At 48.7% G+C, this 15,063-nt stretch overlaps 2 long non-coding RNA genes across 2 annotated transcripts; both read left to right on the top strand.

Annotated features, from left to right (window-relative positions):
* The first annotated feature begins 5,187 nt into the window (after positions 1-5,187).
* LOC123594270 lies at positions 5,188-10,307 on the top strand. Its single transcript, XR_006710732.1, has 3 exons — positions 5,188-5,516; positions 9,225-9,505; positions 10,201-10,307. It is a non-coding gene; the product is annotated as an uncharacterized LOC123594270 (long non-coding RNA).
* A 10-nt stretch (positions 10,308-10,317) lies between these two features.
* LOC123594271 lies at positions 10,318-12,013 on the top strand. The gene is made up of 2 exons (XR_006710733.1): positions 10,318-10,407; positions 10,566-12,013. It is a non-coding gene; the product is annotated as an uncharacterized LOC123594271 (long non-coding RNA).
* Positions 12,014-15,063: the final 3,050 nt, after the last annotated feature.

Genomic DNA, 15,063 nt, shown 5'->3' with positions numbered 1-15,063 from the left:
TCCATGTTAAGAAATCGCTGAATTTGCTGTATCGCGAGACCAGGAGAAACTCATGTCACCTTCACAGATATTGAAAAGATAAAAATGAGGGATCATTTGATTTTACGAGAGGCCTTTGCTTAGTATATTAGCGACTCGTATATGACATGACTGGGGCGTGTAAGAAGAGTTGGAAGAATGCTAATATGCTATATTAAGAGGCCAAAAGACAGTAATCTATATGGAAACTGAAAGGCAAGTGAGAGAGTGGTTGGATGCTTTCCAACCATGACTTTTTACATGTTCATGCATCAAGAAAAAAGGAAGAGAATAGGTAAGATTTTCACAAATTGGAAAGAGTGGCACCTGGCTGGCTCAGGCAGTATAGTATGCAACTCTTTTTTTTTTTTTTTTTTTTTTTTGAAGTTTATTTATGTATTGTGAGAGAGTGAGCGACCAGGAGAGGAAAAGAGAGAGAGGGAGAGAGAGAATCCCAATCAAGAGCCACACTATCAGCACCGAGCGGGGGGTGGGGGGGGTGGGGGGGTGGGGGGGGGGAGGCTCATCTCAGGAACTGGGAGATCATGACTCGAGCTGACTGAAATCAAGAGTCTGATGCTTAACTGAACCACCCAAGCAGTCCAGAGTCTGCAACTCTTGATCTCAGGGTTGTGAGTTCAAGCCTCACTTTAGGCTTAGGGTGTACTTTTAAATAGTTGGAAAGGATACGGGGAGATTTGCCATTTCAGATTAATATAAATGTATCACCACCTTTCATATATACAGGAAATAATTGGATAAAATGTAAAATGATATTAAACACCCTACTCAGAATAATTCAATGTTAGTAGTACCAGGAATGTATTTTTTACTTGTAAAGAAAACGCATGAGGAAGTGTCTTAACGCTAAAGGGATCCCAAATCACAGTCTCACTAATGGACTGATATTCCAGATCTGGGATACAATGCCTCAACATCCTAAAGACATTAAATTTCCCTAGGTTAAATTATACTTCCCACACGTGACCAGTGATGGAGTCAGGCGATGTGCAAATAGTGCGTTTAATCCAATTAGGTGCAGCATTCGCTACCCCCTCCCCCCAAATAATCTCACCAGAAACACAAAGAGGATATTTTTGATCAGATGAGTTGATTTTGACATTCATATGGAACAATAAACAACCCAAATCAGTGTGGAAATTTTTGAAACAGAAGGGCGATGCGGGTGACTTGTTTCAACAATATGTTCACAAATACATTATTATTTACTCGTTGGTTTTTCCTATCTCTTACCCCACCTACAATACAAGATGCCAGCGACCTCAGGTGACCTTGCTGTGAAGCAATCCTCTCTGATTTTGTTCTCCCAGGAAATCCCTGATGATAGGGCATTCCCACACCTACCTCCCAGTCTGGCGGAATAAACAATGTCCTGGAAGGGGACTGTTTCAGGGAGCTGTGCCAGGTGAAATCGTGACAGTGGTCTGGGTGGGGACTTTCAACCTGGTCGGCCATATCCACATGCTTGTGCTGTGAGGCTGTTTCCTTCACGAGAGCCTGCTGCACCCAGATTCCCCTCAGCGGACCTCCGCCTGCCTGCCTCACGGCTACACCGTCACCCTCTTGCCCGGAGCCTGGAGAGCTCACCCCACACGTCCAGGATGAGAGTCCTTTCCTCTCTCCCGGGCTCCACACGGGAGCAAGCCTCAGCCACCCTCTGGGCTTTGGCCTTTCGGGCTGGCAGACACGGACCCAGGAGTCGGTGACAGGGACTCCCTCCTTCAGTGGATATGTCTAAGCATAGGTGATACAAGCTCAAGAGGTAAACAGCGGACCAAAAGCTGTGTCATAAGAAAATATCCAGAATGAAACACTGAAAGATAAACATATGAAAACTACAGATGACGTAAGACACAAGGAGGATCGTATGAAAGAAAGAGATGCTATTTCCTCGGGGTTCCAGGCAAATAGGAAAGAGAACGAAGCAAAGCAGTATATGAGCAGATATGAGCTGAGAACAGACTCCTCGTGGAGAAAAATGCAAGAAATCTACACGTGAGCACATCTTAGGAAAGCCATTGAGAACCAAAGGCAAATAGAGGAGCTGTAAGCTTTCAGAGGATGAAAGCAAATTAGCCTGAGAGCTGCCTTCTCCAGTAAAAAATAGAAAAAGCAAAAGAATAGAAAATGAAATATCGTCTTCTATGCGCTGAAAGAATATACTTCCCAGCGGGAGACTCCTCCCCCTGCCACAACATATTTCAAGAATGAAGATGAAATAAAGGTCTTCTTATAAGCACCAAAGGGGGAAACCCGAGAGAATTTGTCACCAGAAGATAGTACTTGCAGAAAATACTCACCGATATTCCTCAGGCCGAAGACAAGTTTTACATGAGTGAAAAGTAATGAAAAGCTGAATCGTTATGGAATCGAGCTTAGTCAGTGAAACGAAACAGAAAAGGAAGAGATGATTAGGGAAGTCAGGAGATGGTGACCTTTGAGTGGGGGGAAGAATACCGTGATTAAAAGGGGCCAGGTGTGGGCCTCGAGGTTGTTGGCAAGTTGTATTTCTCTTAGTGGAAGATAGTCTCAGGCGTTCTTTGTGGTATGTCAGCGCGTTGTGCCGTCTGTGAGGTCCCGAGATCTCCGTCTATCACAGTGTCACAATTACATGCGAGTGTGTGTGCGTGTGTGGGCGCTCAGGACTTGGAGGCCGACTTGCCTTTCTGGACCACGGCGGGACAGGTACAGCACAGCCCCAGCCTTCGATCTGGTGACTTCTCCCAGCACTCAGCACCCACGGATCCTACCAAGGAAAGTAAATGACTTCCTCGTGTCCTTGCAAAGGTCCCTAGTCTGTTAACCTACCTCCTCTCTCACAAGCCACAGCAAGTCTCAGGGGTACACATTTCAGCCTGGGGCACGTTCCTGAGAGACTGGCCCGAGATAGGCAGCCACATCTTCCCCAGCCCTTTGCCAACTCCTCTATGGGAGCACCTCTCCCATTGTGCCTTCGGGCACAACCCGTCATTGGACCGGAAGGTTTAGGAACTCCTCAAGAGGGAGTATTTCTGGAGATCTCCCGGGGAAAGGTTCCGTTTCAGGACCTACATAGGTACATACCGAATCCCCATATACGCCACGCTGTGTACTGAGCTATATTTTATGATTATATATGGGAAACTGGTGATGCATTTAGAAAGGAGATATGAGACAGATGTAGGATCTGTGCTGCTAAAATGAGCACGTGGTATGAGACATAGGAAAGTGACAAAATTAGGACTGGTTGATTTATTAACGAGCGTGGAGAAATTACCGCCGACGAAAGCAGTAAAGCTGTGGCACCAACAATCGGGGACCTAGGTAGTGTGTTGTCAGATGCGGATTATGTGCTCTGAACAGTGTTTAGAAACTACAGATTTATAGGGGCTACATTGGGATGGGAAGGCTCCAGGCAGCAGGAAAGGGCTTTGCGTGAACTCAACGAATATTCCATCAGCCGAGTGAGCTGGTTCTTACTGGCACCTTCATGGACCCGAGGAGAAAACTGAAGCACAAAAATCATCTGAAGTTACCCAGCTGATAGGAGGAAGAGCTGGTGTATGAGTCCCAGCAGCAAAGCTGCAGCCCACAAACGCAACCACTGGCCGTAACGCACAGCAGATAAGTAGTGACTGCTAGTGCTTCCCGCACAGGTAGAAGCAGCCCAGGGCATGGGCCTGGGATTGAGTGCGAATGGGACAGGCACGATTGGTGACCCAAGGGCGAGGGAGCCGCGGGCGATTTGAGAAACAGGACGTGTGTGTTATAGGTTGTCACGTGCCAGGCGTTGAAAGGATCCGGCACGTGTCCATCCACAGAAGCAGTCAGAGGGACAAGCCTTAGAGACGAGCGTTGAAGGGGTTGGCAGATCCTGGGACGGCATTTACCTCCACAGCTCCAGGCTATCTTCCTGTCTCCCCTCATGTGGATTGACTGCCCCAAACCATCCCTTCACGGGTTGCTGGCCAAAGCCTGCAAGCACTCTGTCGCCCCCCCTCTAGATCTTTGTTAACCTGTTACCCCCAACCCAGCTCAACCACGAGCTCTCACTGAGTTTGTAAGTGAGCGGCCAGACTCCGCGGGTAAGACACCCAGCTGGGCCAACGGCCGTGTCCTTAACGCTGCCCAACTCTCAGGCTGTCTGCTTCTGGTGTCTTCCTTTCATCCCCCGTAGTTTGGAAGTCATTTTACTGTATTTGGTTTTGCTGTTGCTCCCGAGTTCTATTTGAGGCCTAGGAAGCCATCTGTGACAGCTGCAGCTAGCCGCGATATCCCCAATTTATTAGTCAGCATTCTGCAGACAACAGAACCGATGGGAATATATTCTGAAGACTTTGGTTCATCCACGTATGGAGGCTGAGAAGTCCCACGATCTCCTATCTACAAGCTGGAACGCCAGGAAAGACAGTGGGGTAACTCAGTCTGAGAAGGAAGGCCCGAGAACCTTCAAACCAGGGGAGTCAATGATATGAATCCCAGTCTAAGAGCAGGAAAAGTGGGGCACCTGGCTGGCTCGGTCACTAGGGCATGGCTCTTGATCTCAGGGCGGCGAGTTCAAGCCGCCCAGTGGGTGTGGAGCCTACTTAGAAAAGAGATAGGGGCGGGAGGAGATGAGATGAAATGTCCCGCCTCAAGTAGTGAGGCAGAAGGAAAGGGGACCATTCTTCCTTCCTGTGCCTTTGGGTAGATTCTGGCCCTCGGTGCCTGGGATAACGCTCACTCACAGTGGGCACAGTGGGCAAACGACTTTCCTGAGTGACCGATTCGAATGCAAACCTCATGCAGAAACAGCCTCCCAGACACAACCAGAAATCATGTTTCACTCGGGCATCCACGGACGGTCCAGTTGACACCGAAAATTAACCATCGCAGTAGTTAGGGCAACCTCACAAACCATTGCGTGACAATGTTTACACAATAAAGCCTCGCGACACCCCCGACCCGCCTGACAAACGGGGGAAGGATAGTGCCGGCACGAGAGGGTCTTTGCCAGGGGCGATGTGCACTCTGTGAAGATGGGAGGAGTAAGCATGGAAGGCTTCCCGGAGGAGGACGCATTTAGCTAGGTCAGGATAAACTAGGTGAGCCAGATTTCCGAAGTGCGAGATGACTCGAGACAAAGGAAAAGGTATGTGCGAAGGTCTAACAAGGCGGGGGGGTCGGCCTTGAGGGACAGACACGGATGTACAAAGACAAAAATAGGAACAAATATTTGAGTGATTTATTTGGACCTGGAAGTATGGCGGTTTCCACTCGTAGACCTAAAGAGAATGGACAGTCTGCCTGTCAATCACTGCAGGCCCTCCAAGCTGATGCCTGAAGGCGGGGCCATTGAAGGATGGCAAGCACCCGGCAATGAAGCCCTACCACGTGAGCAGGCCGATGACGGCTTGGATTGTGCAATGAGGCTTCCGTAGACCGTTCCCCTCGGTGATGACGAAATATGGCGGCTACTGTGGATATATGGCGGGTGACAGTGCTCCGATCTCACAAGTGTAAGTTTCATGGACTTTCTCTCATAATTGGCTGTTTGAAGTGTGAGTTTAAGAGAATCGGGGGGGGGGGCGGATGGTGTGTCCCAAGACACGTTGACAGATGTGTCTCATGGGCTTCCGGATTGATGACAAGGGAAGGTCCCTTAGCTGCCTTTGGGGACATTGTTGTGCTTTATGGAACAACATGATGAGTCTTTCAGATCATTTCATTTGTCTGAGTGTGGGTCTCGTACCCCCCCTCCCGATTCGTGGTCTTCGGGTTTTGTGGTGTTTGCAGCTTCAAAATGCAGAAAAAAGGGTGCGGTTGGCTGAGCCTTGAGTGGGTCTCAGACAGGACGATGGCTGTTGGCTGCCTGGGAGCCGATTTTGGTTTCCATGGTACAGTGTTTGGGGACGGGACTTGTCACCGACTATTGTTTACATCGGGGTCTTGGCCATTTGTGTGAGGTGTCTTGGTGACCGGCTATCTCTTATCTTGATGTGAAACAAAAGGAAAGTGAACGTAAGGAGAGGGGAGCACGTGTGTGATTACGACAGCCGACAGCCGATGCCTGTCTTTGAGGGCAGTTTTGTCTTTCATTTAACATGACTGTGTGTTTCCTATCAGTTGTTCAACATTTGGAATGGTCTTCTGCATATGCTGCCTTGAAAAGGCGGGGGAACCCCCTGATAATTCCAACATGAAAGTGGGGAAACGGATGGCGTGGTGGGCTCAGGGCTTGTTCACTGACCACCGGGAATTGTCTTCAGTCACCACTGAAAGCTGCATTTTTCTGTAACGTATTCGTGTTTTTCCTATCATTGTACCCAACCAGTAGCGGTCCGGAAGCTTTTCACGTGTTTTCCATACAAAAAGGTGTTCTATTAATTGCCGTCTTCGAATGAGAAAGTAGCCTATTGGGTCGGCTTGGCAGGGCCTTGGTGCCTTAAGTCCCTGATGGGAATGATCTGCTCGGGATCTTGTTTCTTGTTTCATGTGATAACGTAATGGCGGTGGGGTGTGTTTTCCCTGTGATATTGCAACATTGCATCCGTTTGAGTTTGGTTTTTTATTTTGACTGTGTTTCATACGCGTTCTCCAAATGTGCAAGTATTTTCCGCGTGCACTGTGGAACAATTGGTCCGGCTGGACACGTGAAAGTTTCACACGCCGAACGTCTCCTAGCCGCTCTTGTTAGCCAAGACGGAACACTGTTTTGGCATTTAATGTTCCATGTTCGTCTTAAGGCAGCCAATTGAATTTTGATGTCGGCGCTCCTCATAGAGTTCCTTTAAAGTGCTTGGTGTAAATTTCAATTTACCGAGGAGGCATTCAACGTCTAATGGGGTGCCTTACGTTTCCAGCATAATGGCGTGTTTGACATAATTTATTTTGCTAAATCCTGGTCTTGTTCGCTATGGATAAATTCTCTTAGAAACAAAGGTTTTCTGGGGAAACTGCCTGGCTCAGTGATAGAACCTGTGACTCTTGATGTGGGGGTTGTGATTGCAGGCCCCACACTGGTGTGGAGAGTGCTTAAAAATAAAGTCTTCAAAATGAATAATAATAAACGTTTTGAGGTGATCTCAAATTGCAATTCAAAACAATCTGGTGAATGCTTGCCTCTCACACAGTTGGGGATTTGGGTGTACAAAAGAATTGGGTCTCCTATGACTTTGTTCCATTAAATGTTGTTCCAGGCCCTTTTTTCGTAAGCTTTGTGTTAACCAGTTTTGGCGTCATCGTTAGTTTACAAATGAGGAAAAGATTGTTTTAATTGTGTGTGTGCTTCTTGCTTTATGACAGCGACTGGCTCCCGGTGGCCCGGGAGCCCAACCTTTCGTCTTATTTGCTATTAAAATGTTTCTGAAAAACTGACTCTGTGTGTTTTATTTCACGGGTCTACTTAAAATTTCCTTTTCAGTGTAAAACATAGCAGGTATTGACCATGAGGCTGACGGTGCTGTTTCCTGACCGCGAATTCCGGGAAGTGCCTGTCACCGGCCATCCCGGAATTCCGTTGGCCTCGTTCTGGGTTTCATTTCTCATGATCGTTACATGACACTTATCAACTTTATCCAGGTCAATTCTGTACTTAGTCTTGAGTGCATTTGCTTTGAACGTCACGGGGCATTTTGAGTTTACTTACAAGCAAATTCACCCCCAGAAGTCTTGCTCTCTGTGTTCTAGAACTGAATGGCCCTTGCTGGTCGCAGTGCATACTTTTGAATATTATATTAGAACCCTGATTGTGCACGTGACAGAGTGGTATTTCTTTTCTTTTCTTTTTTTTCTTGTTATGTCTTTAAATGCTGACCCAGGTGCTCCTTCCTCGGCGTTCTCCCGTAGAAAAAATTACTTTGTGGTATCCTATTTACAAACAGTCTGTTCCCTGACACCTCCAGTCCTCCTTGTTAGGGGTCCTGGGCTAGACCGGACATGCCGCTCTCCCTGCACCCTACTGCACCCCGATCGCAGAGGGTGCTGTCCCTGCCTCTTTAGCCACAAGAGCTGACCGTGCCTTAATGCCCCAAGGGCTAGCATATTGGCTTAGGAAATAGTCAGTGGCTGCCTGCTTCTCCTCGTACACCTCCCTTCCTGTGTCAGACCTCATGTGTATACAAGGGGAGAATTCAATGAGAGGGAAGCTGTTGTTTGGCTCAAAACCCTGAGCGCCCTAATCCCTGAGCGTCATCTGATCCTTGGTGTTAAGGACAACAGGCACTTCCTTTTGATCATGGTGATAGCTGGGTTTGCCTTATTAGCCTTTTTGCTGATTGATTCTTGATATTGACTTGAATTTGGTATCTTAGCTCACGTAGAAACGATTTAATGACTCCTATCGGTGACACGTTGGAGGTCTGTAAAATGTACTTTGATTACATTTAGACCTGTGAAAGATCCACTGCTGGTATTTGGGTTGTACTGTCTTCGGTACTGACAGGAAAGCAGACTTCAGGAACGGGGACCCTCAACTAGCCTCACCAATCCTGACTTTTGAGACAGAGTCCTAGATCTTGAACAAAATCTAAGTGTGGCATGAAGGTGCTTTCATTACTGGCCCATGGCCTGTAGTATCCCAGGGCATTCTTGCCCATTGAGAGCAGATTCTCCAATGTGTATGTAACCAAGTGTCCAGTTTGTTGCCGTTGTTTCCTCCTCGGAGACCTACGTTCAATGTCAGGTGGTAGGGACATTATGCAATGTGTGAAATGCTTGGTGAATTTGTTGTGATTAACTTAGCTCATTTTTCTTTTTGGCAGTTTTGGAACTTACTGTGTTACCGATGACGAAGTCTAGTATAACAGCCCAGCCATTGTAATGTGCATTTCGTGGTCTATTAAGTAGAACACAAAACCCATTTGAGTGATGTGTGACCCATCGCCTTGCCTTGCGTCGTATGTCAGTGTCAGCAATTGGTAACAAAGTGAGAACACCACCACCCGTTCCAAAGGTTTGTTCCCCACAATTGTGTACGAGTGGATGGTTTCATTAGTGAAGAGGGACACGGGAGTTCTGAGACGCCCCTTCTCGCCACTGAGTGGTGATACCTCTTAACATAATGTTGAAGAATTCCCCTGTGCTGGTTGACGAAGGCGGGATGCACCGTGGTTCGTGCTGAGGGGGGACAATCAGCCAGCCTCTAAAGCCGCAGTCTCACCTTGTGGGTTGATTCATGCAGTTCCTGTCTTACATTCTCTTTCACTCTTTTGGCCTACTTCACACAGGCTGCGTGATTGGGTCCTCTGGCCCCACCAACCACTTCCAGAAATTGCTCTGGAAGAGGGAAAGAGGAAGTTTGCCCCATCCACTCGTGTGGTGAGTTTCCAAGTGACCTAATTTTCCTGCAGCGGTCGCAAGCTGACCTTCCCCAGGTAAGTCTCTTTGTAGATTTGTACAATCATCACCTCCCTCAGGATCTGTGATGGGAACGTCCTGTTCTGGTCAGCCGGTGGGCCCGTAATGAGAGGAGAGGACCCTGAACCAATAGTCAAGACCAGCCATACAGGTGAGAGCAACCTTAGGCTGTGTGAGGCCACAGGTGTTGGGTGAATAGCACTTGTCTCCTGTCAGCTGTACCTTTCTTCCAGATGGTGTGGAAATCCCATCCCTGAGTCTCTAACACGTGGGCGCTTCCCACAAGGTCGGGGTCACTCCGTGGTAGAGACTCCCTGTCTTGAGTCAATTTCCTCAAGGAGTCAGTGGCATCTTTCTTCCAGACCTTCTTCGTGTTCCTCTGCTTCCTGTTGCGTGCCACTGTTACACACGCGTTGGCTTTATTAGAATGTCAGATGTCCAAAAAACCCTGATCTTGAGCCTTTTTATCCTTTTGGTAATCGCTTTCTACTACCATGCAGAAGCAGGATGGACTGGATGGGATGGTCAGACACAAACTTCAGGAACTCCGAGATGGTGGGAGCACTGCTCAGGTGCATTTCTTCAGGTCTGAATGTAACTTTTTTAAGTCATGGGTCTGAATTAATTGAAAGCCAGGAGTACCTAGGAGAGGCGAGAAAGATGAGACCTGTACACCGAGTGGGTGCCAGAGGGTGACGGTCTCCCGGCCCACCCCCGCTGGGGTGGGTGGGCATTTAGGTGGCAGCCGTCCTAGAAGCACAGGCTAATAGTTCAAGCAACATGTGGGTCAATACTTCTTTGCAGGTTTCCCCTTCCGTGCATGCTAGCTATTTTTTGGCTTTGCAGATGTTGCCGAGACCGTGTCACCCATCGTGTTTCGTTCACAATGAGTTTCCAGTATGTGAGTCTGAAAGACCCTCGGCCCTTTCTTCCTGTCATCTCTGAGCCTCAGCTTCCACACCTGCAAAATGGAAATGACACCTCGCTCTTGCTCTCAGGCGTGGTGTGAAAATCAAGCGTGATCGTCTTTATGAAGTGCTCGGCACACGGGAGGTACTGAAGAAATTAGGACACCGTTTCCAGAGTGTGTTTATGGGAGCAAAGGATCATGGCTTGGTTTAGATCCTCTTGCCACCTGTGCAGACCCCACTTGCACTTCATTTCTTGAGCCTTTTGCTGTCATGTCAGCTACATTTTGTTTCCTTTCACAGGGCCAGCAACTATTCTCGGAGGGGCTTGGGCATCTCTTTGGAAATGGACCTCTTTAACTCTGCTGTGATGCCAGGAGGTAGCCCAGCATCCCAGACCCTGCCTTTCTCTGAGCTGCATTCTTTCCTGGCTGCCTTGGACGTCTGACATTGAAGCTGATGTCACTCCGCGTCAAGTTGGGGCTGGAGGGTGCTTGGTAACTGGCAGTGGCCAAAGGTCTCCTCTCTTTCCTTCTCTGTATAAAGTTACTTCTTTTCTGGGCAGGGGTTAATTTGGTGGAAATCAGGTGAAGACTTTGACGGTTGGGTGTGAGAGTGTTAAGCATAAAGACGAATGGCTCTAAGGTGCATTCAAAGACCCTTGTGACCTCTAGAGTCAGAAGCACCTCTGGTTCCTCTGTTGCTTTGTTCGCACCAGTTTTATCCAGAAGGTGGCATCGCAGAGCCTGATGTGCACTCCCCAAAGTCCAAAGGATCCACATTTCTTTGTGGTTAGACACTAACGTATGTAGCCTTTACACAGCACGTTGACATTTCAAAGACTTTTCATTTATCCCTATACTTGGTTCAGTGACTTTCAAGCCGTGGGAGATGGGGGTCATTACGACTTCCTACCCAGTGAAAACCTGAGACCTGAGGTCCTTAGAAAACTCTGTGCCCCAACACACGTTCTTTCCCCGGGCGGTAGGTACAAAAGTGAACAAGAATGGCTTGTTTGCGTGTCAAAAGCAGTTGTACAACTTAATCACCGTGATGCCTCCTCCTTCTTCCACACACACTTGTGCCTGCCCACTGCCCATCAAAGTCATGTTGGGTCATTTCACTGGGGGGAGGGATGGGGAAGACGTAGATGATTGTTTTATGGGTAAGTCTTCTGAGTACCGGCACTTAACAAAATAAGTCCCAAGGTTGACGCTTCCAAAAGGGTGACTGTTTAACTGGTGGCATCTCAAACTCAGGACCCTGAGGGAAAGACAAGGTGACCCTCCCAATTTAAGGTGGGGTCTGGCTTGGTGGCTCTTTCCCAGGAGTCCACTCTGGAGCCTGCCACATCAGTTGCGTTATGAGGCCTGTACTCAATGAATGTGTACTTCCCAGCGGGGATGTTAATGAGTTATGAATTCTTGGTGTGAAGTATTTTGTGTCAAACCCTGTTAGCCCGACGTGGATTTTCATTCCTCTTATGTGTGTCGGTGACAGAAAGGGAATGGAATCGAACACCTGAGGGTAAGGCCTTTGCACTTGTGCTGCCGAAGGAGCACGAGGTAAGGCCTTTGAAATGGAGTGTATTCGTTGTTACACTGGTTCCCTGTTACAGGCGCACGTTTCCACGGATGAGTATTATTTCATTGGATACATGTACCACATTTTCCTTATCCATTTATACTGTTGATGGATGCTCACAAGTCTCTCATGTGTCACATGTTGAAAACAATACTGTAGTGAGTATATGGGATGAGTATGTGTCCTTGACGTAGTGGCTTCCTGTCCTTATATAAACGCCCAGATACGGGATTGATACATCATATAGGAGCTCAATTATTAATTTTTTGACAGACCATCCTACTGTTCTCCGTAGTGCTACCCAATATGGGCCTGTCAGGTTGTCAGACTCCCTTTACAAAGAAGCTGAAAGAGTACGTCTACCATGCAGAGCAATGGCCTCCTAGGAATCACTGGGAATCCTCATGTTGTGTATGGGAATGTGGTTGGAATTGTATCCACACGTTTCCATCAAAACTTCCTGCACTGTTCTGGTGATCATACCTTGCCCGTGGCAAGAAGACGAGCGGCGTGAAGGTGCTGTCAATGAACGTTCCATGAAGCAGGGGACGTTTAGATTGTCACGGACATGAGCTGATGAGCTGGATGTCCGGGAGCCTCCTGGGTCAGGTGTGCAGGGTGCAGGATTCATCCTTGGGCCTTTGTTTCTATACGTCATTTCAGGCCATTCATTTCTCACGAGTAGTGAAACCTAGGGTCCAGAAGGGATATATGAGTAAACTCTGGGAGTGTAAAGAACCTTGCAAGGGGGTGGGTAGAGTGTCTTAGTGTGAATGTGTTGTAGGCATTGTGGGTTCAGGGGCAATGGCAGCATCTGGCAACTGGGCAGATATTAGTTCCCAGGGAAGAAATGGGTCATGTCTGGTTCTCTGGCCTCCAATGCAAAGAAGCTAAAAGAGTTTGTCTACCATAGAGAGGAATGGCCTCCTAGGAATCGTTAGGAATCCTCATTTTGTGGATGGGAATGTGGTTGGAGTGTATCCAAGCGTTTCCATCTAAGCTTTCTGCACTCTTCTGCTGACCATACTCTGCACATGGCGGGAAGAGGAGCGGCGTGTGGGTGCTGTCAATGAACCTTCCATGAGGCAGGGGACGTTTAGATTGTCACGGACATGAGCTGATGAGCTGGATGTCCGGGAGCCTCCTGGGTCAGGTGTGCAGGGCGGAAGTGTCATCCTTGGGCCTTTGTTTCTATACACCATTTCAGGCCATTCATTTCTCACGAGTAGTGAAACCTAGGGTCCAGAAGGGATATATGAGTAAACTCTGGGAGTGTAAAGAAACTTGCAAGGGGGTGGGTAGAGTGTCTTAGTGTGAATGTGTTGTAGGCATTGTGGGTTCAGGGGCAATGGCAGCATCTGGCGACTGGGCAGATATTACTTCCCAGGGAAGAAATGGGTCATCTGGTTCTCTGGCCTCCAATGCAAAGAAGCTAAAAGAGTTTGTCTACCATACAGAGCAATGGCCTCCTAGGAATCGTTAGGAATCCTCATTTTGTGGATGGGAATGTGGTTGGAGTGTATCCAAGCGTTTCCATCTAAACTTCTGCACTCTTCTGCTGACCAAACTCTGCCCATGGCGGGAAGAGGAGCGGCGTGTGGGTGCTGTCAATGAACCTTCCATGAGGCAGGTGCCCTTGCAATATCAAGGACATTTGCTAATGAGCCTTTGTGGTTATCAACCTCCATTTTCAGGCTCTTGATTTCACTTGATTAGTGAAATCTGGGGCCCACAAAGGCTCTGAGGACACTCTGGGAAGAGAAGGAATCTTGACCTTGGGTGGGCCGAGCGACTTGGAGTGAACGTTGTGGTAGGCATTTGGGTTCAGGGGTGTGTCCCCTGCCTTTGTCCCTTCTCACGCATACGCTGGGGTCGGCATAACTCGGGGCGAGAAGACAATGGACATTGGTGGATGTGAGCTGAGAAACTATGCCTGTCTTGTCGAGTTGACACATTCATTAGGAGAACAGGGTGTTGTTGTCCACGTTCCCCGTCGAGTGTGGGTTTGCCAGCAGGCACGGCTCTGCTGTTTCGTCCTTCCTCTGTGGTCCATGGGCCTGTGAAGGAAGGCCACGGGGTAGGGTGGGTCGTCCTTCCCCCTGCTGTCTTGTTGCGGGTGACAATAACCTGAGGCCCTTCTGAGAAGGAACTGCTGTTGCTTATGCCTCTTTTATCCTCCAGGGACATTTTCTGCCATTGTCCCAGATGTGTGTTGGCTCTTGGGCACTGCTTGTGGTGTTTGCTTCCCCCTCCATGTGTCAGGAGGCTGGGTTTTGAAACTGGCCAGAGGCATGCTTAGCTTTTCAAAAGTGTTTGCGAAGAGGCAGAGAGCGCACAATGACAAGTTTTCCAATGTCCATGTTCCCAGAGAAGGGAAGGGGGAGGTCGTGTCCCCCTTTCCAATGGGGATAGTTTAGCTCTTGTTTCTTATTTTCTTTGCCCTGATGCCATGCTCCCATGAGAGACCAGGCCCCCTCGGTCCCTGCACGACCACCCTGACTGGTGAGTCCTGAGGACTGGCTAAAGTTATGCCTGTGCGTAGAGCTTCCTCTCGAGCAATCTGTGCCAAGAGTACCTTCACCTGAAGGTTAAGATGCGTGAGCAGTGGCTTGTACTCTGGCCTGCTTCTGTTCCTGCCTGTGCCTGTGCCCTCAGGGGGCCTCTCTGTGATCCAGAGAGTCAACTGCAATGAGTAAGGAAAGTAGAATCCTTGTTTAGAGTGGATTTGAGTCACTATGCTGGTGTCACTGGTCCGCTGGAAGTTGAGCTGTATTTTCCCTCTCGCGGCCTCTCTTTCTCGAGTGCCCTGGAGGAGCTGAGGTGTGATCTGTCTGTCTTGTGGCCCACAGGACCTGACAGAATACTTGGTAGGAGGGGAGGACTCGGAGCCTGTGTGATGGATACTCAGTGCGCAGGCCTCTTGAAATGGGCGGGAGGAACGTGCAAAACGTGTGCACTCCTGGACAGTGTACGTGGTGGCATCTAGGCCCCTCTGCATTTGAGCTTACCCCCCGCCCCCCCATCCACTGTGCCCACTCGAGGAGCACCATATATGGATTGGACCCCTGCCAAGCAGACCACCTGCCGGGTGAGATTGGGGTTGGCCTTCTGAGCTTGCCTGCTCTCTTCTCATTCACATGCAGACCCACTGTAAGGCTTCTTTCCAGCTTGGGAAAAGAACATCAGTGGGCTGAGGTCAGTGATTCTGGAGGAGACT

Source organism: Leopardus geoffroyi, chromosome X (assembly GCF_018350155.1).
Source record: "Leopardus geoffroyi isolate Oge1 chromosome X, O.geoffroyi_Oge1_pat1.0, whole genome shotgun sequence".
Taxonomy (NCBI): domain Eukaryota; kingdom Metazoa; phylum Chordata; class Mammalia; order Carnivora; family Felidae; genus Leopardus; species Leopardus geoffroyi.
This window is presented reverse-complemented; position numbering and strand designations above follow the sequence as displayed.